Source organism: Pelodiscus sinensis, chromosome 30 (genome assembly GCF_052426305.1).
Source record: "Pelodiscus sinensis isolate ZL-2025 chromosome 30, ASM5242630v1, whole genome shotgun sequence".
In the NCBI taxonomy this organism is placed as follows: domain Eukaryota; kingdom Metazoa; phylum Chordata; order Testudines; family Trionychidae; genus Pelodiscus; species Pelodiscus sinensis.
Window position 1 is genome coordinate 5855624 of NC_143081.1, and position 22402 is coordinate 5878025.

At 58.9% G+C, this 22402-nt stretch overlaps 1 protein-coding gene and 1 long non-coding RNA gene across 2 annotated transcripts in view; both read left to right on the top strand.

Annotated features, from left to right (window-relative positions):
- Nucleotides 1-22402, top strand: part of LOC149521034 (leukocyte immunoglobulin-like receptor subfamily A member 3) — a 1043054-nt gene that overhangs the window by 801446 nt on the left and 219206 nt on the right. The window lies entirely within an intron of this gene.
- Nucleotides 7313-8626, top strand: LOC142821224 (uncharacterized). The gene is made up of 2 exons (XR_012898126.2): nucleotides 7313-7436; nucleotides 8232-8626. It is a non-coding gene; the product is annotated as an uncharacterized LOC142821224 (long non-coding RNA).

Genomic DNA, 22402 nt, shown 5'->3' on the forward strand with positions numbered 1-22402 from the left:
TTAGACCACTCGGCCGCACTGACAGCGCCCGCGGGCAGTTTCTTTCTAGCTCCGTTTTCTTAAATGTTTGCGCGGCTCGGGAGTGGCCAACATCCAAGGCAGGGGCGGCTCTAGGCACCAGCAAACCAAGCCCGTGCTTGGGGCGGCACATTGCCAGGGGCGGTGTTCCGGCCCCCCCGAGAGACGCTGGTCGGAGAACTCAACTCCTGACTCTTACGGCCCGACGCGGGCCTGCCTGTAGCCATTGGGCGGGGGGGGGGGGGCGGAGCGCGATGGGCCAGCAGCGAACCACCCTCCGCAGGCGGGGTGCGCGGGGCAAGTCGCGCTCGCAGTCCCGCCGTGATTGGTGGAGGCGCCGTGACATCACGGTTCCGGGGCTGCCTCGCTGCCTTCCCTCGCACCAGGGAGAAAAGTGCGCCCTCTGGTGAGCGCGAGAGGGCGTCGCAGCGGGGCCGGCAGGGAGTCGCGGGCGGGGCGGCCCCGGCAGGAGCGCTGGCCACGCGCCCATCCAGTCACCTTCCCGGCGCAGCTACCGCTGCCCAGCACCCAGCGGCTGCGGGGCGGGGAATGCCCGAGGGAGCCTCCCATGAAGCAGACTCCGGCGCCCGGGATCGTTCGCGCTCCTCTGACTGGCACCAGCCAGCGCGGCCCGACGTGCAGGGGGCGCCCCCTGGGCTCTGAGAACAGCAGCGGCGCCCGAGAGCTACGGCCCTGGTGGGCGAACCGCTCTCCCTGGGCTGTGCGGGGCAGGCTGCACAGAGCGATCCGGGGCCGGGCAAGGGGCAGCCCAGGTCACTGCAGCCAGGGACCGCCCTGCGAGCCAGGTGCCTTCAGTCATCGCTCCGCCTGCCTTGCGCTTACTAGTGACCCCTCCGGCCGGAGCAGGGGCCCGTGGCCAAAGCATATGCGGGAGTGTGTGTGTGGGGGGGGGGGAGGTAGCGCGCATTGGCAAATGGGGGGCGACTCTCCCCCCCTTTTCTCTGCCTCAGTGCTGGGCGCGGGGGGGGAGGGGAAAGCTGTAGCCTTGGTGGGGACGGGCAGAAGGAAAGCCCTGCCCGGGCCAGAATGATTCAAGCAGAGCTGCGTAGGCTGCGGGGAGGGGAGAGCGAGTTTGCAGCCAGATCTGGTTGGTCTGGCGGCGAGGAGCCGCTGGAGGGGGCCGCGACTCAGAGATTGAGGGGGAGAAGGTGTCCCTGGCCTTGCCCGTTATGTTTCCAGCTGTGTCCCTACGCATCCCCTGGGGGATCCTTGCCACTTTCTCCCCTCTCCTAGGGCGCTCCGACGTTTCCGCGCGTGCTGTGGGGAGGGGACATGAGGGTTTGGCGGGGAGAGAGAAAGGAGACAAGACGGAGTTCGGTCAGTGGGGGGAGGTGGGAGAGGGGAGCGGACTGGATCTGGTCGGGGGCTGGAATCAGATTTGGCTGGGAGGGAACAGAGGGCTCAGGGTGGATTAGATGGGGGACAGAACGGGGGGGGGGCAGACTGCGTCCAGTCACTGCGTCCGGTCTGGAGCGGGAGGGGGGATGGGAGTGGTACCTTAGTGCCAGGAGCTCTGCTGTAGCAGAGACACGACTCCAGACAGCCTCCTTCCCCTTTTTTTTACCAGGGAGGAAGTGGATGGGGTGCTCATGTCAGAGTGTCCTCTCCTACCCTGTATCCTAACTCCACAGAATGGAAGGGGGCACAAGAGAGTTTGGGATGGAGTTTTCTGGTTGTTTTTGAGAGTGGTACAGGGCTAGGCCAGGGGTGAGCCTTCCTTAGCCCCACTGCACCACCTCCCCGGAGCCACCTGTAGTAACCAGTGTCCAGCTGGAGCCAGCTCTGAACACCTGTCTCAGTCATGAATCCCCTCCTGCACACCAACTCCCTGCCCCAGGCTTAGCTCAGAGCTCATCTCACACTCTAAATCCCTTGGCCCAAGACTAGATCTTGTGCCCCAACCTTCTTCCCCTGTCTGGTGAAAAGGAGGAAGGATGGCAGGGAGGGGGAGAGGGAGGATGGAGTGAGAAAGGATGGGGCTTTGGAGAAAGGGCAGAAAGGAGGTGGGGCCAGGGTATCTGGCTTTGAAGTAGAGCCTGGATTACATTTAAATTTGAAAAGCGATCTTGTGCTTAAAAAGTTTGGAGACTCCCTGATTTAGGGGAATGAAACCTACAGCAACTGTGCTTCCTCAAAAAGGGACTTGCTGGGTGAGAGAGAAAGAAAATCCTTTGTGGTGACTGTGACGTAGTGGGGGGTACCTTGCTGGTTGCTAGGCTTGGGTTGTGAGTGACCTCCACTGGCTGCTGGCTGCAGCACTGCCCAGCAGGGCCGGGGATGAGTCATTATTCAAGGGGGCTTCAAACCTGTCTGACCAGTTAGCTCTGCCGGAGCGGAAAAATGGGAAGAAGGGGAGTGGAGCCCTGGCTGGGGGCAGGGCTGGAAGTGAGGGAGTTAGTTTCTGTCTGGGAGCATGGAGGAGACAGCCTAGGGAAAGGGGCTGGAATTTAGGGGCCCAGTCTCCCCCATCTCAAGGGGGCTGAGGCATCCTAGGCCTGCCCTGTAACCAGATTACATCTGTGCTGTGCTGTATCCTGGAGAAGCAATAAACTCCCTCTATTCTACTGGATGGTGGAGTCTGTTCGTGCCATTACGGGGGTGCAGGAGACGGGAAAACCCCAACACACCATCACAGTGACACCCCTGAAACATAAGAAGGAAAGAAAGACCCTTTACTTGTGGGGCACGGCCTGGAGGTGGCACCCCCGGAAACCCTCACAGCCCCGGGGCTGGGCACTCACCCGGGTGCACTGGATCTCCCTGGCAGTCCCTCCTCTAGCTGCCGGGTGAGGAGAGAGTCCGGGCGGTGGGTTCGAAGCTGTAAGTTCCATTGGGAGCCCCCCGTTCTAAGAAGGAGCCTCAGCCCCTTGTGAAACTGGAGGCCCAGCGGCCCGTTTGTGTCTCTCGCACAGTAACGCAGGGCTGGGTCCGCCGCTCTCAGGCTGAGCTCTTTGTGGATCTGCTGCCCCCTTGTGGCGAACGGGGAAACGCGGATTCAATAGCCCGGGTTTTTGTCTGATCACCAGCAGGTTTCGTGTCACTGTGTCGCTCGCACAGTAATAGCGGGCGGTGTCCTCGGGCTGCAGGCCGGTCATTTGCACATAGAGCAGATTGTTGGAATTGTCCCTGGAGACTGTGAATCGGCCTTTAACCGAGTCTGCATAGCGCTTGGTGCCCCCATCCGCACTAATGTCAGAGACCCACTCCGGCCCCTTCCCGGGAGCCTGCCTCACCCAGCTCATCCAGTAGCTGCTGAAGGAGAAGCCGGAGGCTTTGCAGGAGAGGCGCAGAGAGTCTCCGGGCTTCTTCACGTCCCCTCCGGACTCCACCAGCTGCACCTGGCACCGGGCACCTGGGAACAAACACGCGACACAAATATTAATATCAAATAGGAAACACAAAATCTCCGTCCGCCTCTCCAGCGTTTTTAGTTACAAAATACCTGGCAAAGCTGCCACCACGAAGATTAAAAAGACCCAGAATTTCATTTTCCCCGTTGCTAGGGTGAAGAGCTGGCTGGTAACTGTACAGACACCGGGGCTGCGGGGTGTCTCTCCGGGTGCAGCCTAGGGAAGAGAGAGACACCAATTTAAACAGGCACCGGTCACCGTCATTTGCATGTTCCCCTCCTTATCAGAGACACAACCGCCTTCCCTGAACGAGCCGAGTCACTGCCATGGAGTCTCCGGTAGAAGGAATCTCCTCCCCCCTCCCTGTGCGTTTGTGCAGCGCCTGGCACAACGCGGGTCCCGGGACTCTCACAGCGCTGGGCACTTAGGGAGAAATGACGTCACTGAGCTCGTCATAAATGTCTAGGGGTTCCTGGGGATCGGTTGTGATGAAGGGAAAGATTTTCACTGGTGTTCGTGGGTTTCGGTTCACTGGGGGCAGGATCCGCGTTTGTTGGGAGCCCGGAGGTGCGAACATGTCTCCGCTCTGGTCAGGTTCGGTGGGAATTGCAGCTCTAGGCCCGGGGGCTCAGGGCGCTTTAATTCGATTCGGTTCCCGGATTCCACAGACGCTCAATGCGATTCCTTTACGCCGCTTGGAACACGCGAGCCCCAGTTCGCACTGTGTCTGTGTGACGGCGCGTTGGGGGTCCCCCGTCTCCTGCACCCCGAAATGGCACAAACAGACTCCACCAGCCAGTGGAATTGAGGGTGGTTTATTGCTCCTCCAGGATACAGCATAGCACAGATGTAATCTGGTTACAGGAACTGGGGCTAAGAGGCCTCAGTGCCCCCTTGAGATAGGGGAGTCCCAGCCCCCCTCCCCAGCTCCTTCTCCCCTGCCTTCCAGACAGGAACTCACTCCCCCTCTTCCAGCCCTGCCCCCCAGCCAGGCAGCATTCCACCTTCCTTTGTTCCTCCCCATGGGGGGTGGCTGGCCATACTCATTTGCATAGTGACTCATCCTGTTTTGCTGGGTTGTGGTCCCCACGGCAGCCAGTGGGGTTACCCCAGAGCCAGCAGCATAGAAACCAGCCAGGTACCCCCACTACGTCACAGTCTGTAACTCCCCCTCCCCCCATCCCATCCCTTTCCCTCTGCGCTCAGTGAGTTCGATGCGGTGAGTGGCCAAGGCCGCTGGCCCATTTTTGGCCACTCACCCGGACGGGGATGCGCAGCTGGAGGGAAGCTTCCTGCCGGCAGCCAGGCTATCCGTAGGCAGAGGCAGGTTACAGGGGCTGGCTCAGGGCTCCCCCCCCTCCCAGCCCCACACCACCCCTCTCCCGGTGTCCCCGCTATCGTTGGGCGGGGGAGTTGCAGCTGCCCGTTCCGAGCCCTGGGTGGGTTGTTTCCGTGTTCTCTGAGCCTAGGGAGGGAGGGGAAAGTGCTGCGGAGCCTGTTGCGTCCCTCTGCCCCTGGGCATCCATTTGCCCTCGGTCCCTAGTCACAGCCCCAGGGAGACACCCACGAGGGCCAGGTGAGAGCAACTGCAACCGCCCAATAGTGCCCCGCTCCGGTCAGGGCGTGGGGCGGTAACAGGCCATCGCGGAGGGGCCGGACAGTTCCGACGGGAGGCGCATGCGCGGTGACAAATGCATGCCCTGTGCGGACCCTGACTCGTCAGCGCCCCCGGCGGAGAATTTCTTCCTCCCGTCCCCTCCCCCCAACCTCAGGTGGGTTTTGTGCAGGCGGAGGGCCCAAAGGCTAGGAGTAAGAGGTCAGTCTTCAGGAGTAAGGGCTCCCCTCCCCTTCTATCCTCAGCCAGCGTCTGCTCTGCCAGCAATGGCCCCGCTTGATTTGCATGTTCCTGGACCCGCGCCATTTTTTTTAAATTTACAAGCTCAGGACTAACTGCCCGCATCTCCACCTAGCAGGGAAACAGGGCGTTTGAACTAAAGCCCTAGTTCGAACGACCTGTTATTCCTCCTGCAATGAGGTTTAACAGGTAGTTCGAAACAGGGCTTTATTTCCAACTCCCATTTCCCTGCCACATGTTGACTTGGGCAATTAGTCCGGGCTTGTAAATTTTGAAAATGGCGCTGGGCTGGGAACATGCAAATCAAGTGTGGGATATTTAAATCCCAGGCTTGATTTGCAATTCTGAATTCCTACATTTGCAGCCCTAGTTCGAATCAGTCTGCAGGTGTAGACATACCCACAGGGTATTTAGAAATAATGTTGCTGTGTAAAGATTTCCTCTTCTCTGCTCCTGCCTCTCTCTGAGAGAGAGGAAAAGAGGCGTTAAATGTCCTGAATGGCTCCAGGGAAAGCCATTTTTGTATGGGCCCTGCTGCGCTCTGTGTCACTGTGTGTCTGGCGCAGTAACAGGCGGTGGTGTCTACAGCTGTCAGCGAACGCAGCTGCAGGGAAACCTGGTTCTTGGCCGTGTCTGTAGCGATGATGATTCGGCCCTGGAAAGCAGGCGCATAGTTGGTGCCCCCATTGGGTCCATAGATATTCCCCATGTATTCTAATCCTTTCTCAGGAGCCTGACGGTTCCAGGCCCAATGGTAGCCAGAAGAGATGGTGTAACCAGACACAGAGCAAGTGAGAGTGACGGTCTCTCCAGGCTTCACCTCCCCCAGACCAGACTTGAACAGCTGCAGCTGAGTGAAGACACCTGGGAAAATCAAAGCTGAGGAAAGCAAGAAATAGCCACACAACTAATGTCTGGTTCTGCTCTGAATTATCTTACGTGCCCCCACGGACACTCACAGCGGGGGGAGGCGAGTAGGGCCAGGAATTCTAGTTCTCAGGCACTGAGGGAAACTCCCCAGCGGGCAGGGCCCGGCGAGTCTGTGTCTGGCCAGAGACTGAGGCTCCTATTACCAGTGGCTAGAATTTAACAGGAACCCCCAGCAGAGATTTGCATGCGGGTTCCCCCAGCGGGTATAAGGGACGGCAGAGGAGTGAGTGTTGGGGGGGGGGGTTAATGAGAGCTCAGTACATCGCGATGTCCCCGTTGCATCCTAGAGAGGCCTGTCGCTAGGCTCAGCGCACAGGGAATGGCAGGAGCGGGCTGTGAGATGCAGTTCGGAGGGGGCAGAGGACTGGGTCCCGCCGTGGGTCCCAGGATACGCCTGTGATCAGGTATTTGCTGGCGGGGACTCCTGTAACCCCCTTCATCTGTGGGGGGAACACTTGTTACCAGGCGGTGTCTCTGTCTTGGCGCATTGGCTGCTCCAAAACGTGCCGGGCACCTGCCATGCTACAGACGATGCCCAGTTGGTGCCCAGAGGCGGGAGTCTGTCCTGGGAGGGGCAGTTGGGGAAGGAACCGCAGCTGCAGGGAGAGAGGCTGGTTTCTGCCCCAGAGAGGGACAAACCGCTTTCTCGAAGGGGAGTCGGGGGGATTAAGTTGTGTCTCATGGAAGCTGCGGCAGAGAGTCGTAGGAGTGGAAGGGATCCGAAGGTGTCCCCTAGGGCAGCGCCCTCTGCTCCTGGAGTGTGACCAATTATCTGGTGTTCTGCGATTTCAGGGGCAAAGCCACTAGGGGGAGATGGACCTGCTCCCGCTCTCTCGGAGGAAGTCAGAGCTGAGTCATTAGCAGTAGGGGCCGGGGTGCACATAGGGAATGTCTTGGTGAAATAACCTCACATTGGCCCCGCAATCTCTGCTCCCTCCTCGGCACTGACGTGTCCGTTTGGAATCTCCTCTGAGCGGGAAGGTCACATCCGGGAGCAGCTCAAACATGCAAAGGGTCTGGCCAGCGGTAGGACATGTGCCCTGCAAGGCAAAGGTGGAGCGACAGTGACATCACAACGGCCTTTGGCTGATTGGCTAATGCCATGTCAGGAGATAGTGACCTCACAGGGAGACTATGACAACAGCCAGGTGGGACAGAAGCAATCTGAGACCTTCGTGGCTTTGCAACAGGAAAGAGATGGTCCCAGATGTGGGCGCAAGCGAAGAGGTGCCTCTATGGAGATTTCTCCCCCCTTTTCCCAGGCGAGTGTGATGAAGCGCTGTTCTGTCTCCTGGCAGGGGGGCTCCAGAGTCCGGCTGGACACAAAATGTCCCGCTGCTGTTTCCTCCGCCCACTGGCCAAAGGGCAGATGCAGTAACTGAATGGAGAGTGCCCGTCTGTCTATCTTTGTCGGCCTGTCAGTCTGTGTCTGTCTGTTACATATCCTATGACACAAACACATGGGAACAGATATGTGGTGCTAGTGTAGGATTTCGCGAGTCTCCCTGACCGGATTAACAACCAGGGCCGGATTAAGAAGGGTGAATTATCTCCCCACCGTGGCTGTAGTGTGCAGAGGAGGGGTGGAGGTCTTTTTCCTTCTCAGTCAGGACCCACATCACTGAGGATTTGTTTTTTTCTTTTTTTCTTTTTTTTTTTTTTTTGCTTCTCACTTGTGTGCCCCTCCCCCAGCTGATTTTTTGTGGGTCAGCAACCCCTGACCCCCAAAAAGGTTTCCCAACCATATTGTAGGCCTATAGTCTTCTCTGCTCATGTTTTCCTGTGGCCCTCTGGGAAACAGCAAAGATCTGCGTTCCAAGCCGTTGCTAGTTCAGACCTGATCGCACAAAGACACAGGGAGCTGGACCCAGATGACTTTGTTTTTACTCCGCTTGCAAACCCCTTGCTGGGCGTGGGATTCCCTGTGGAAGTGCTGCCCCCGCGCGGCGCAGGGGAGCACGACTCTGCCGCTGGAGTTTTTGTATCAGCTTCTCTCGATTCCCCTCGCTGTGCGTCTCTAACATACAGTAATAGCGGGCGGTGTCCTCCGGCTTCAGACCGGCCATTTGCAGGTGCAGCAGGTTGTTGGGGTCATCTCTGGAGACGGTGAATCGCCCTTTTACCGAATCACTGTAGTATGGGCTAGACCCGTGAATCCGGGCGAGCCACTCCAGCCCCTGCCCGGGAGCCTGCCGGACCCAGCCTATCCAGAAGCTACTGAAGGTGAAGCCGGAGGCTTTGCAGGAGAGGCGCAGAGAGTCTCCGGGCTTCTTCACATCCCCTCCGGACTCCACCAGCTGCACCTGGGAGCGGGCACCTGGGAACAAAGAAGCGATACGAACATTAGTATCAAAATGCAAATGCAAAACCTTTGTCGTTCTCTGCGACGTGTTGAGCTGTAAGATACCTGGCAAAGCTGCCAAAACGAAAACTAAATCGATCCAAAACTTCATTTCTTTCGTTACTGTGCGGGGCAGAGCTGACTGGTGACTGCACAGACCTCGGGGGCTGCGGGTTGCTTCACCGATGTAAATAGGAGCCGGTCACCGTCATTTGCATATTCCTGTCCTTATCAGAGACACAAACGCCTTCCCGTAATGAGCCGAGTCACTGCCATGGAGTCTCCTTCCCCCTCCCTGGCTGATTGTGCAGCGCCTGGTACAGTGCGGGGTTCCGATCCAACAGACGGTCAATAGGATTCTTGCTGCTTTATTCCCCTAGGGCAGTGGTCACCAACCAGGAGATGAGGGTCTACGAGTAGATCTTGGAGCCTTTGACAGGAGATCAGGACTGGTTGGCCAAGAGGCTCTCAAGCCCAGCACCACAGCTACCCCTCCCCTCACTGCTGTGCACCTCCTGCCCTTTCCCTTGGAGCCGCCTCTCCCGCCAACTCCCAGGAGCCTCCTGCTTGATCTTCAGAGCAGGGAAGGGAGAAGAGGGGGCACTGATGTCAGGGTGCCCCCTTTCTCACTCTTTATCTTCACAGAATGGAGAGGGGGCATAGCAGGGCTTGGGATGGGTGGAGTTTGCTGGCTGCTTTTGAGAATGGGGTAGGAGCAGGGTAGTGATGAGCCTGCCTTAGCCCCACAGAGCCACCACTCAGGAGCCACCTGAAGTAAGCAGTGTCCGGCTGGAGCCAGCTCCACACCCCTGCCCCAGTCATGAACCCCCTCCTGTACCCCAAATCCCTGTCCTAGCTCTGAGCCCCCTGGACCTAAACTCTTACAGATCCTGTACCCTGAACCCCCTCCTGCACTGCAAGTTCCTTCTCCAGGCTTAGCTCAGAGCCCCTCTCTCACTCCAAATCCCTTAGCTCCCCCTTCCAGAGACTGTGCCAAAAGCTTCTGCCTGGTGAAAGGGAGGGATGATGGAGTGAGCAGGGGCAGGGCCTTGGAGAAGAGGCACAGAGGAGACAGGTGTGATGACGCTTTGGGATTTTCCCATCTCCTGCACCCCCGAAATGGCATGAACAGACTTCACCAGCCAGTAGAATGGAGGTTGTTTATTGTTCCTCCAGCACAGCGCAGCACAGATGTAATCTGGTTACAGGAACTGGGGCTAAGAGGCCTCAGTGCCCCCCTTGGGATAGGGGAGTCCCAGCCCCCTCCCCAGCTCCTTCTTCCCTGCCTTCCAGCCAAGAACCCACTAACTCTCTTCCAGCCCTGCCCCCCAGCCAGGGCAGCATTCCACCTTCCTTTGTTCCTCTCCATGGGGGGTGTCTGGCCACTGGTTTGCATAGTGACTCATCCTGTTTTGCTGGGTCGTGGTACCCACGGCAGCCAGCGGGGGTTACTCCAGAGCCAGCAGCATAGAAACCAGCCAGGTACACCCACTACATCACAGTGCAAGGGTATTTGGGTTTGAGGTAGATCCTGAGTTGCATTTAAATTCAAAAAGTGATCTTGTGTTTTAAAAGGTTGGAGACCACTGTCCTAGGGGCACATTACTCCCAGTTCGGTCTGTAATTTGAACTCCTATGTCTTTCACCCTGTTTTCTGGCTTCCCTGGGGCCGGCCACGAGTGGGCCGGGCTGTTTACTGCCCTCCTGCTTCTCCCAGAGTTGGCCCACCGGACGGGACCACGCCCCCTGCCGCAGGCTTATCCCTGCAGTAGGGGCAGCTCTCCCCATTGGTTTCTACGCAGGGGGCAAAAGGACCGTGTTTATTTTTCTTTTGGGACTGCGGACATAATTAGGTCACCTCGCAGGAAAGCAGCTAGTTTCTGTGCCTCTGTGTTTCGAACATACTGTTACTGATACTGTTTTAAGTGGAGGATTTCTCCTAATGAAGATGTCCCCGCAGCCCTGTGATGTAGTGGGGGTACCTGGCTGGTTTCTATGCTGCTGGCTCTGGGGGAACCCCCACTGGCTGCCATGGGTACCACGACCCAGCAAAACAGGATGAGTCACTATGCAAACCAGTATGGCCAGACACCCCCCATGGAGAGGAACAAAGGAAGGTGGAATGCTGCCCTGGCTGGGGGGCAGGGCTGGAAGTTAGTTAGTTGGTTGGGGTGGCTGTCGGTGAGCATGGAGGAGGCAGCCTAGGGAGAGGAGCTGGAGTTTAGGGGCCCAGTCTCCCCCCAACTCAAGGGGGCCTGAGGCATCCTAGCCCAGCTCTGTGACCAGACTACATCTGTGCTGTGCTGTATCCTGGAGAGGCAATAAACTTCCTCTATTCCACCGGCTGATGCAGTCTGTTTGTGCCATTTCGGGGTGCAGGAGACAGGGGACCCCCAACGCGCCGTCACACTGGTGTCAGAAGTGGGATGCACTGCACCCCATGGATGGAGCTTCCAGCGGCAAGTGACAAAGCGCAGGAGAAGCAAGAACCCTGGAGCCAGGCGTGCTGGAGACAGAGCGAAGCGGTTCCTGGGAAGCGTGGGGCGCTGCAGCACTAGACTGGTGAGTCTGCACCGAGGGGCCCAGCGGGCAGATGGCCTACGCCCAACTCTTGAAGGCAGAGCTGGTGGGGCTGTGCAGAGAGAGGGGCTTGCCTGTGCGGAAAGCAACCAAGGCCCAACTGATTACCCAGCTGGAAGATAATGACCAGCCACAGGGCCAGGATCTTGTCCCCAGGGGAAGCAGCCAGACCCCCCCCTGAGAGTGTGTCAGACTCAGAGAGGGGGAGGAGCGCTGGAACCCAACGGAGAGATGAGACAGCGTCTCCCGGGAGGCCTGCAAGTCATAGCCCATCTAGGGCAGGGGCCAGCCCAGCGGAGCTACGGCGGCTGGAGATCCAGCTGCGGATCAAGGAATTGGAAGTAGAGGACCGAGAGAGGGACCGCCAGGACCGAGAGAAGGAGCGCCAAGATCGAGAGAGGCAGCGGCAGCATGAGCTGGCCATGGCAGAGCGGAGAACCGGCGGGGCACTGGCTGCACCAAGTGTGGATGGGCCCCAGGGTCCCAGGACTGCCAGACGCTTGGAGAGGCTCGTGGTGGCCCAATTGAAGGACATGGGTGACATAGACGGGTTCCTCAGCTCCTTTGAGAGGGCCTGTGGACTGCAACGGGTTCCCCCAGCTGACTGGCTGCAGGAGCTCATCCCCGCACTGAGCCAGGAGGCGGCCGGAGTGCTCAGTCAGCTGGAGGACCTACAGCCAGGGGATTACAACCGAGTCAAGGAGGCCCTGCTGCACAAGTTCGGGCTGACCCCCGAGATGTACATGAAGAAGTTCCGGGGGGTACAGAAAGGGCCACGGGAGACCTATGTGGACCTGGCCTCCCGCCTGACGCAATACGGCCGCAAGTGGGTGTCTGGAGTCGGAGCCCAGACCGCAGAGGAGCTGCTCAAGCTGGTCAAGATGGAGCAGTTCTATGAAGCGTGCCCACCCAAACTGAGGCTGTGGCTCAAGGACCGGAGACCAGAGAACCCCCAGGAGGCTGGGAGACTGGCGGATGAGTTCACGGAGAGCCGGTCCGGGTGTGAACCGGAGTCCCGGAGAGAAAGGGAACCGCGCAGAGACCGGATCTCGGCTGAGCGACGGAGGGAGTCAACTACGGGGCGAGACCAAGGAACAGGTCGTCTGTGCCCCAGAGAACCAGCCAGGCCCTGGACAGAGACAGCCCAAAGCCTAACTTGCCATCGCTGTGGGCAAAAAGGCCACAAGAGGGCTCAGTGCACCAGGTCCCAGGACCAGGGACTTTCCAGGGTTAACTGGCTGGGGCGGGAGGAAGGGCAGGCTGCCCCAGAGGCAGAGGCTGGCAAGCAAACCTCAGCTCAGAGAGAGGGGAAGGATGCTCAGTGCACCTCCCCTGGGAGGTCTGACCCTCGGGAGGCAGATTTCTCCGTGTACCGGGTGGGGGCAGGATGGCCCCTGCGGAGCGAGTGCCTCATACCCCTGGAGGTGGATGGTAGGAAGGTGACGGGCTTCTGGGACACGGGGGCGGAGGTGACTCTGACCCGATCCGACATAGTGGCCCCAGAGCGGATACTACCCCACACGCAGCTGACCCTGAAGGGCATAGACGGGTCCCCGTTTAAGGTGCCTGTAGCCCGGGTGCATCTGAAATGGGGGGCCAAGGAGGGCCTCAAGGAAGTGGGGGTGCACCCGCACTTGCCCACCGAGGTGCTGATGGGGAATGACCTAGAGGAGTGGCCCCATGAATCCCAGCGGGCTCTAGTCACTACCCGGAGCCAGAGCCAGCGGGGGGCTGACAACGTGGGTCCAGGGAAGGACTCCTGGCAGCATCCTCAGGGTCCCATCCCAGTGGACACGGGGTCCAGCCAGGCTGGGACTCCGGACCTAGGCAGAGGTGGGGGACAGGTCCCGATCCCTGCCTCAGCAGCTGAATTCCAGGCTGAGGTGCAGGCAGACCCCTCCTTGCAGAGGCTGAGGGACCAGGCTGGCCTCCATGCAGCTCAGCCCCGGGGGAGAGGTGGCCAGGAGAGATTCCTGCGGGGGCGTGGACTCCTGTTCCGGGAATGGCTTCCCCCCAGGAAGGCGAGGGCATGGAGGGTCCAGCGGCAGCTGGTCGTCCCCCGAAAGTATCGCCTCAAGCTGCTGTATTTGGCCCACGATGTCCCCGTTGGGGGCCACCGGGGGATCCGGAGCACCCGGTTGAGGCTGCTCCAGCACTTCTATTGGCTGGGAATCTTTACAGCCGTGCAGCGGTACTGCCGGTCCTGTGACTCCTGCCAGAGGGGCGGGAAGGCCCAAGACAGTAGGAAAGCGGCTTGGGGGTCTCTACCCCAGATAGAGGACCCTCTGTGTTTGCTGAGAGAGTTATGGGAGCGGAAGTCCTCCCTGGATGGAGCATCGGGAATGGAAGCCGCCCTGGCTGTCCAGAGAAGGCTCACTGGCCTCATGGCCCCGGCCCGAGAGACCCTGGCCAGAGATCAAGGCCAGCGGAAGGGTGGGTGTGACCCCTGAGGACAGGCCTGTGCCAGTCTCCCCGGAGCGGGGTGGCGAGTGGACAGAGGGAAGCCAATTCATGTGGGGCCTCACCACGGCCGGCCCAAGTCAAGGGGAGCACCCATGTCCCCAGGGCGGGTTCCCACGCAGAGGACCCGAACTTCCCTAGGTCACGAGCGGAGTGACCCTGCTCAGTTCGCTCTCGGAGGGGGGAGAACTGTGACTTAGTGGGGGTACCAGGCTGGTTTCTATGCTGCTGGCTCTGGGAGAACCCCCACTGGCTGCCGTGGGTACCACGACCCAGCAAAACAGGGTGAGTCACTATGCAAACCAGTGGCCAGACACCTCCCATGGAGAGGAACAAAGGAAGGTGGATGCTGCCCTGGCTGGGGGGCAGGGCTGGAAGGGAATTTGGTTAGTTCTGTCTGAGAGCATGGAGGAGAGCCTAGGGAGAGGAGCTGGAGTTTAGGGGCCCAGTCTCCCCCCAACTCAAGAGCGCCTGAGGCATCCTAGCCCAGCTCTGTGACCAGACTACATCTGTGCTGTGCTGTATCCTGGAGAGGCAATAAACTTCCTCTATTCCACCGGCTGGTGCGGTCTGTTTGTGCCATTTCGGGGTGCAGGAGACGGGGGACCCCTAACGCGCCGTCACAAGCCCAAAGAACGCCCCGGGCACAGAGTCACTGACTGACTGCTAGAGTCACTAACATGCCTCCCCTCCATGGCGCCTTGGGCAGGACACACACGGGTACTGGCAGGGGGGGAACAGGACCAGAGTCGCCCCCAGGTTCACAACTTGCTCTGAACCCAAAACCCCACCGCGCTGGGGCAAAACCGCTTCCCCTTTTCTATCAGTCCCGGAGTGGCGCTGTGTCCCTGTGTCTCTCCGAGCAGCACTAGGGGGCGGTGTCCGCAGCTGTCAGCGAGCGGAGCTGCAGCGAGACCTGGTTCCTGGCGATATCCGGTGAGACGGTCACTCAGCTCTGCAGCGCGCTCGGATACTCAGTGAACCACCTACCAGACCGGTATCATGAGCACCCAGCCAATCCGGCCGCGGGCTGCCGGGCCCAGTCGCAGGCGACTCTGGTGCTGGAAACCGAGTCTCCGAGATGGTGCAAGTGAGTGTCAGGGACTCCCCAGGCTTCGCCGCTCCCGGCCCGTTTCCTTCAGCTGCACTTGGGAGAGGACACCTGGGAGAGAAACACGGAAATGACGGAGTGAGCCAGGCCCTGTCCTCTGGGAGCCGGGAACATGTGAAGATCAAACATCCTGACACTGCACCTAAGAGAGTGAGGCACCCAACAACCACAGAATTGCTTTCGAGTCCGGGCATCTCATTCCCTTAGGCTGCTTGAACAGCTTCTCTTCTGCAGTCAGTGCAGCAGGGATCACCCGGGATCCACAATAGTCACGTAGCTGAAGAAGCCTCCAGCAAGAAGAGGAAAATCAGTAGCAGGTTCATCTCCAGTGAAGGTGCAAACGGGCCCCCAAATTTAGGACCCGGCATTTTTCTGCCTAGGGGGAGACTGAGGCTCCACCCAGCAGAGGCCAAGGGCTCCGGGGAAAGGATTTGCATGCAGGTTTCCCAAAGTGACCATAAGGGATGACGGGGTGTGAACTGTGTCCACAGCTGGGGATCTGTGTCTCGGACGCGTTTTCCGCGGGGACAGGGAGCTCAGCTCAGCAGCGGGTGTGTGAAAATGTTGAAATTGCCTCAGGTACCTGGGAATCCGAATTCAGGGTGTGTAAATGGCATTCTGTAGTTTCACACTAAAATTCTCAGCCGCAAAGGCAAGCGCAGGAAGGACCCTTGTGCTGCATGAAGGTATTTACGGTACATGCCACCTCACTTGTGATTTTCGCTCGTATTGGGAAGGAACACGGGGGAGTTAGGAACCCTGCGACACACAGTTAGAGTTCGGCCACCTAATGCACGTCTGTGGGCGCGGGGCGGGGAGAAGGATGAGGGGAGTGACAGAAATCAGGGGGGACATCACAAAACGGGTGACGTCACCGCAGCGACTCAGCGAGTCTCCTGCTTGTGCGGTGGATTTGCCGAGAAACCCCCCGGCCCCCTGCCGAGCTGCCGTGAGGAAGAGTCACCGGCCCGAAGTCTCATTGTCCCTGCGGTGCGGGAGGGGAAAGTTCTGGTGGCTGCACAGAGCCAGGGGGCTGAGGGTTGTCCCTGCCGGTCCCTCGTGGGTAGGGAGCGAGAGCGATTCCGGCAGGAAACACTCACTGGCCAGGAGCACGCTTGGGAGCCGCCCTGGACCGGGCTCTAGCTGGCGGGTTAGTTTGCCGGGCTCACTAGCAGCTGTAGAATGGAGGCCGGGAGGGCCTTGCCGCTAGAATCGATCAGACATGGACAAGGACGGATCCGAGAACTGCCTGTGTCCCGCGCCGCGACAGCGGGCGAGGTCCTCGAGCTGCAGGACGGTCAGGGCCGGGCACGGAGGGGTTAACACGGGCGGGAGGTTTTTGTGATATTCACACCGGTGCCTGGTCCCCTGCCAGAGCTCGGAGGGGCGGCAATTCCGAAGCCTGAGTTTTTGCATGATCGCAGCCTGGTTTCGTGTCGCTGTGTCTCTCGAACAGTGATAGCGGGCGGTGTCCTCGGGCTTCAGGCCGGTCATTTGAAGTTGCACCGTTGTGACAGACCGGGCCGTATCTGGGCACAGCTTAGGGTGTGCGCTCAGGGCGAATTGCTCAAATCCGGGGTTCCTTACAACCCCCGACTGGCGACCTCTCCAAACAGGCCACAAACCAGTCCCACAGAGCACTTCAGCAGCCTGCCTGAAGCCTCCCGAACAAAACCCCTCCGACACCCCAGCAATATCCGTGCCCCAGATGGCCCCGGGCCTCATACACAGGTGGGGGGTCCTAGCACCCAATCCCACCTACCCCGAACAAGTTCTGTCCGGTTCCAAGAAACCAGCCACAGATCCCTGGTCAATTTACCCTCTGGACCTTACCCACAAATCACGCTGGGCCAATCCTTTAGAATCTATATCTAAAGGTTTATTATTACAAGAAAGAAAAGCCTGAGAGTAAGGTTATTAAAGTACAGTACGTTACATGCACCAAATCTCCTAGTTCTCGATGCAGGCTCTAGCAGAGATGTTGCAGCTGCTGGTTAAAAGTCCTTATTGCACATCCTACGATCAGGATGGGTTCACAGGTCTTCCTGGCTCTTCGATCCCTGCAGTGCTGCCTCTGGGATGAAGTGCTGAGCTGAGAACAAAATGGCATCGACCGCATGGCCTCTTTATATTCCTTCCTGGCCTCTTCTAGTCTGCAGCAAGTCTCCTGGTCAGAGGCCAATCTCTATATTTCCTGCTGGCTGCCCTCAGGTGACAAATCCCATTCTTTGGGTGTGTCCATAGCCTATTGAGAGCCATTGTTCCACAGGGCTTTGCTACTCAGCCTGTCCATAGCCATGCTTAACCACATTCACAGAAATATTCAGCTTCCACACAGATTACAGATTCCTACCTACACACACAGACATTATACACTCACATAAATAGCGTACATAAGATCAACAAACAATAATCTCCCATTCAATACCCCACATGGCTCCCCCCACACCAATTTCTGGGGCCAACACCCCCACCTAGGGGTGCAGCAGCGATCTGGCTGCTTCCCTCCAATTCAGCAACGTGACAACCGTGCTCTGGGAATTGTCCCTGGAGATGGTGAATCGGCCTTTCACGGAATCCGCGTATGCGGTACCTAAACTTGGGTTTATATGAGTGACCCATTCCAGCCCCTTCCCGGGAGCCTGCCGGATCCAGTCTATGTTGTAGCTAGTGAAGGTGAAGCCAGAGGCTTTGCAGGAGAGGCGCAGAGAGTCTCCGGGCTTCTTCACATCCCCTCCGGACTCCACCAGCTGCACCTGGCACCGGGCACCTGCAAATACAGACCGGATTTTAATGTTACTATAAAATCAGCCCTAACGCACTATTCCGCCAACTGGGCCAGTGACTCAGAGGCAGAAAATACCTTCCAAAGCTGCTGCGACGAAACACAGAAGGCGCCAAAGTGCCATTGTCGCTAGTGCTGGAGGGGAAAGTTCTCAGCGTGGTTAACGCACAGACCCAGGGAGCTGCGGATTGTCCCCGCGAGTGCAGCCTGGGCAGAGGCGGGACAGATTTAAACAGGACGCCGACTCCCTCATTTGCATACCCCGCCTCATAAAAGACACGCGCTGCTCCTGCCAGGGATCTGAGTGACGTGCCCAAGGGCCCGGGTGTAGGAGTCAGACCGCCCTGGCCTGGGTGTATGTTCGTAGCGCAGGGCACTGGGCGCTGGGACCCTCCTGACTCTTTCGGACCTGGAGGAGCGAGCAGCTCCCTGCAGTGACTGTGTCTCCTCACGCAAGGGAGGGAGGGGCTGGTGACTCTCAGGGGTTGGGGGGTGATCTCTGGAGCCCCCTTCCATGCGCAGAGGGCCCATGGAAGGCCGGGCGGTGGCTCTGTGTCCGGGAAGGAGCCGTGCCCACGGAGCCACCGGGCCGACACCCCGCTGGAGAGGGGAGATTTCCAGCCCCCCGGAGGCATCTCATTCCCTTAGGCTACCTGGAACAGCTCCTCTTCTGCAGTCAGTGCAGCAGAGACGCCCAATAGCCACGCACTTGAAGGGGCCTCCAGCTTAAAATGAAAATCAGCAGTAGCTTCATCTTCAATGAAGGCGCAAACTGCTCAGCAGCCAGGCCCGGCCAGGTCTGTGTCTGGGGGAGACCGAGTTCCTAGGGCCAGGGGTTGGTATTTAAAGAGGAACTTCCCTGGAAAGGTTCCCCACAATGAACATAAAAGGGGGCAGGGTGTGAGCTGAGTCCACAACTGGGGTCCGTCCCTGGGACGCGACCTAGTCCCAGCCACTGTGTTCAGGTCAGCACAATGTGAAGCCACGTGAGGTATTTGGTCGCTCAAACTCAGTTAACAAACATGTAACCCTCTGAAGAGTCTTTGAAATTCTCCCCCAAATGTAAGCGCTGGGGGCGACTTCTTAGGAATGAAGGACATTTCTGAGAAGAGAAATTACACCCCTTCTCCTGTGGCTTTGGTGGGCATTTCAAATCGTCCCACGGAAATTAAGAACCCAAATGGCATCGAAATTCAGTAGGATCTGGGACTTCAACTCTCAGTCTCAGTTTTTAAACATTTTGTTCAAAATGTCTCCATTTGTGCATCCCAAAATGTCCAGGCAATTCACAATCACCATTCGGAAGTTTTGGCCTCGGGTCCTTATCTGATCCCTACCGCTACGGGATCCGCACCCTTCACAGGCTGTTACGGGTGCAGGCTCGCTACACCCCAGCCTCCGGCGCGCTGTTACTCCCCTTCTGCGGGGAACTCCTAAGAAGAGTAAGGAATCGAACCCGAGAGCCTATTTCATGCACTAACCATTAGACCGTTCTCCCTCTTCCCAGGGCAGGGCACTGCGATGAGAGCCGTGCGTTCTATGCATGCTGGAAGAGGCTAGGACAGACATTTGCCAAGGCAAACAGTGTTTATTTGGAGCTGTCCGGAGTCTGCGCTTACTTTGCGCTCCAGTCACCTGATCCAACGCCCGTGGAACAGAACGGGGGTGCCTGATTCAACGCCCGGAGCAGCTCCCAAGTCGCAGAGGAAATGTGTGTGAACACGTCTCCCCCCGCAGGGCGGAGCGGAGCTTCCCCTGCAGCTGCCTGAGAGGAAACAGCCCGTGACTTAGCGACGGCTCTGCCAGGCAACGCGGGTTTCTGTCCCAGCCCGGCGGGGCTGTCACTCACTGTGTCTCTCGCGCAGTAATACAGGCCCGTGTCTTCTGCCTTCAGGCCGGTCATCTGCAGGCTCAGCGGGCTGTTGGCGTTGTTCCTGGAGATGGTGAATCGCCCTTGGACGGCCTGGGAATAATATATATTTGATCCACTGGGGCCACTAATGTAGGCGACCCAGTCCAGTCCTTTCCCGGGAGCCTGCCGGACCCAGCTCATCCCGTAGTCTGCGAAGGTGAAGCCGGAGGCTTTGCAGGAGAGGCGCAGAGAGTCTCCGGGCTTCTTCACATCCCCTCCGGACTCCACCAGCTGCACCTGGGAGCGGGCCCCTGGGAACACAGACCGGTTATCAGTATTTGTATCACACAAGGAGAATGTAATATGCTCCCACCTCTGCCGTTATTCAGAGGAAGAAAATACCTTCCAACGCCGCCACAGCCAAAGTTACTAGGAGCAAAAGATTCATTGTCCTCGGTGCTGATGGGCAAAGTTCTGCGGGGAGTAGCCGGTCACTGCCCAGACCCAGGGGCTGCGGATTGTCCCTGCGGGTGCAGCCTGGGCAGAGAGAGGCACAGATTTAAACAGGAACCTCTCTCCCCTATTTGCATCCCCCGCTGCTTATAACGGACCCAACCTCCTTCCCTTAACTCTGAATTTCTGGCTCAGGGCGGAGTCAGACCCTCCCCCGCTGTGTCAGAGCAGCGCCAGCTCCGGGACGCTGGGTTAAAGGGGAGAGAAGCAATTGCCGGGAGTTCCGCGGTATTGAATTTAGGGCCCGAATGTCAACTAATTATCCCGTCGTGGGGAGTGAGTCCGGGACCCTGCCCGTGTGCTCATGGCGTCAGGGGCTCAGTGCCTGACGAGGGGGGGTCGGGTCACTGGGTGGCTCGGCGCTGGGACACTCACCGGAGGGTTACAAGTCAAGGGCTGGCGAGCGCGGTGTCTCCGGCAGCCTGTCCCCAGGTGCGGGCGGGGAATGAGGATTTGGAATCAGTCCAGGGGGGTGACCCGGGTTCTCATAAACCGCCGGGGAAGGCGGCAAAGGGGAAGCAGCAGGAGTCGGTCACTGGAGCGGGGATTTGTGCAAAGGAGGCTCGAGGGGGGAGGGTCTTTCCAGCAGACAGGCCGCCCAGTGCGACGGGCAGAGCGAGCCAGGCTGGATTTGCCCGTCACAGCAGCGAACAGCGGGAGGGAGGGGCGCGGTGAGGCTGGAAAGTTCTGGGCTGTAGCCAAAGGAGGCCTGGGATTGTGGCAGGTCAGGAGCGGGGCTGGGACACACACTGGTGTGGGTGGAGCTTTTGCCAGGGGCGTTAAACCTTTTCCTGCAGGGCTCGCACCTGTAACAACGCTCAAGGTTTCAGGAGGCAAATTAGCGATCAGAACTGCCCCAGCGAGCCAGTCTTCTGAGAGACGGGACATGTATATATAGAGAAAAATATTGATATTGAATATAATAATGTATATTGCCCAGGTCCAGATTAAGAAAGGCGCTTCAGTGGCGTCAGCCCAGAACCCTGGGGGTGCGGTGGGGTGGGGAGAAGAGACATTTCCTGGCCAACAAAACTGCAGATCTTTTTGCAGGCGGCCCTTATGCTGGGGCTCTGGGCTGCAGCCACTAACCCCTAGAGCGCGCTGCAAGCCTGGAGCCGCACGACCCGAGCGCCAGGATAACTCTGTCCCCTCTCTGCCCTCACCTGCAGGCTCCGCCCCCAAAGCTCCCATTGGCTGGGACTTATGGAGCTGTCTCGGGAACCACCTCGCACCTCAGCACCCTATCCCAGCCCTAAGACCCCTCTCGCAACGCAAACCGCTTGACCCCAACCTGGAGCCCCGTCTGCACATTAGAAATATCACCCCAACCTCAGTGCAGAGCGTGCACCCCCAGTCGGAGAACTCAGCCCCTCCCTCACACACCTTCTGAGACAACGCGGTTGGGGTTCCCCCATCCTGCACCCCCATAGCAGCGAGAACAGGCTCCATCAGCCAGCGGAATAGAAAGGGGTTTATTGATTTTCCAGAATACAGCACAGCACAGACGTGATGTGGCGATAGGAGCGGGGCTAAGATGCCCCAGACCTATTAAGGCAGGTGCCTGAGCCCCTAGTCTCCAAGCCCCCCTCCCTAGGCTGTCTCCATCATGTTTCCAGCCCCAGACTAACTCTTCCCCCCTCACATACTTCCTTTGTCCCAAGCTCCTTCCCTCCCCGCAGCCAGAACCGGTCAAGCCAGTGTCTGGCCCCCTCCTGGGCGTGCTCACAGACAGGACCAGGAAGGACAGCCCAAGCCTAGCGACAGCAAGACACCCCTCTACATCGCACCCTCCTCCCTCCAGCCACAGTCCGGTCTCTCTGAACCCCGCATTTTTGGCCTTCCCCGCAGAGACTAGGAGCTCCCGGGAAATCTCAGCCCCGGCCCCAGAAGAGTTTTTCCTGCTCTGCCTGCGCCTGTCACGTTCTCACCGCCAGTCCGTGTATCACGTGGTGCGAGTGGGTAACTGGCCCGACCAATCAGCGAGCGAGATCATCCGGGCAGGTTACCCGGGTTGGTAAATAAGCCGCTCGCCCCGCGTTCTAACAGCACGTGCTGCAGAGGGCGCCGGGAGACACGTTTTGGCGCCACCTGCCGGGCCAGCCCCGCAGTCTGAGCGACGCTGGTTTCAGCCGGGCTCTGTGGGAGACCGGGCCAGACCCGATGCGCAGGGCGGAGCGTCTCAGTCAGACCCTCCGTGCGGGGCCCTGCTCCGAGACAGGGGATTGGGCTCCGCGGAGCTTGATTCGCCTCCTTTCCCTTCCCCTCCTCATTCCCCTCGGCCAGTGTCTCCCCGCTTCTGATGCGGACTGAGTGTGACCGGGCCCCAGTGACTCCAGACAACGCGCCTCCCCTTTCGCAGCAGCCCCGCTGCGCTCTGTGTCCCTGTGTCTGGCGCAGTAACAGGGGGCGGTGTCTGCAGTTGCAGGGAGACCTGGTTCTTGGCGATCTCGGCAGAGACGCTGGTCCGGCTTTGGAGAGACGCGGCAAACCACTTGCTCCAGAATATCCAAGCTACCCACTCCAGCCCTGTCCCGGGGTTTGGGAGCTGCCGGACCCAGTTCCATGAGGATAGAGACCCGGTCACAG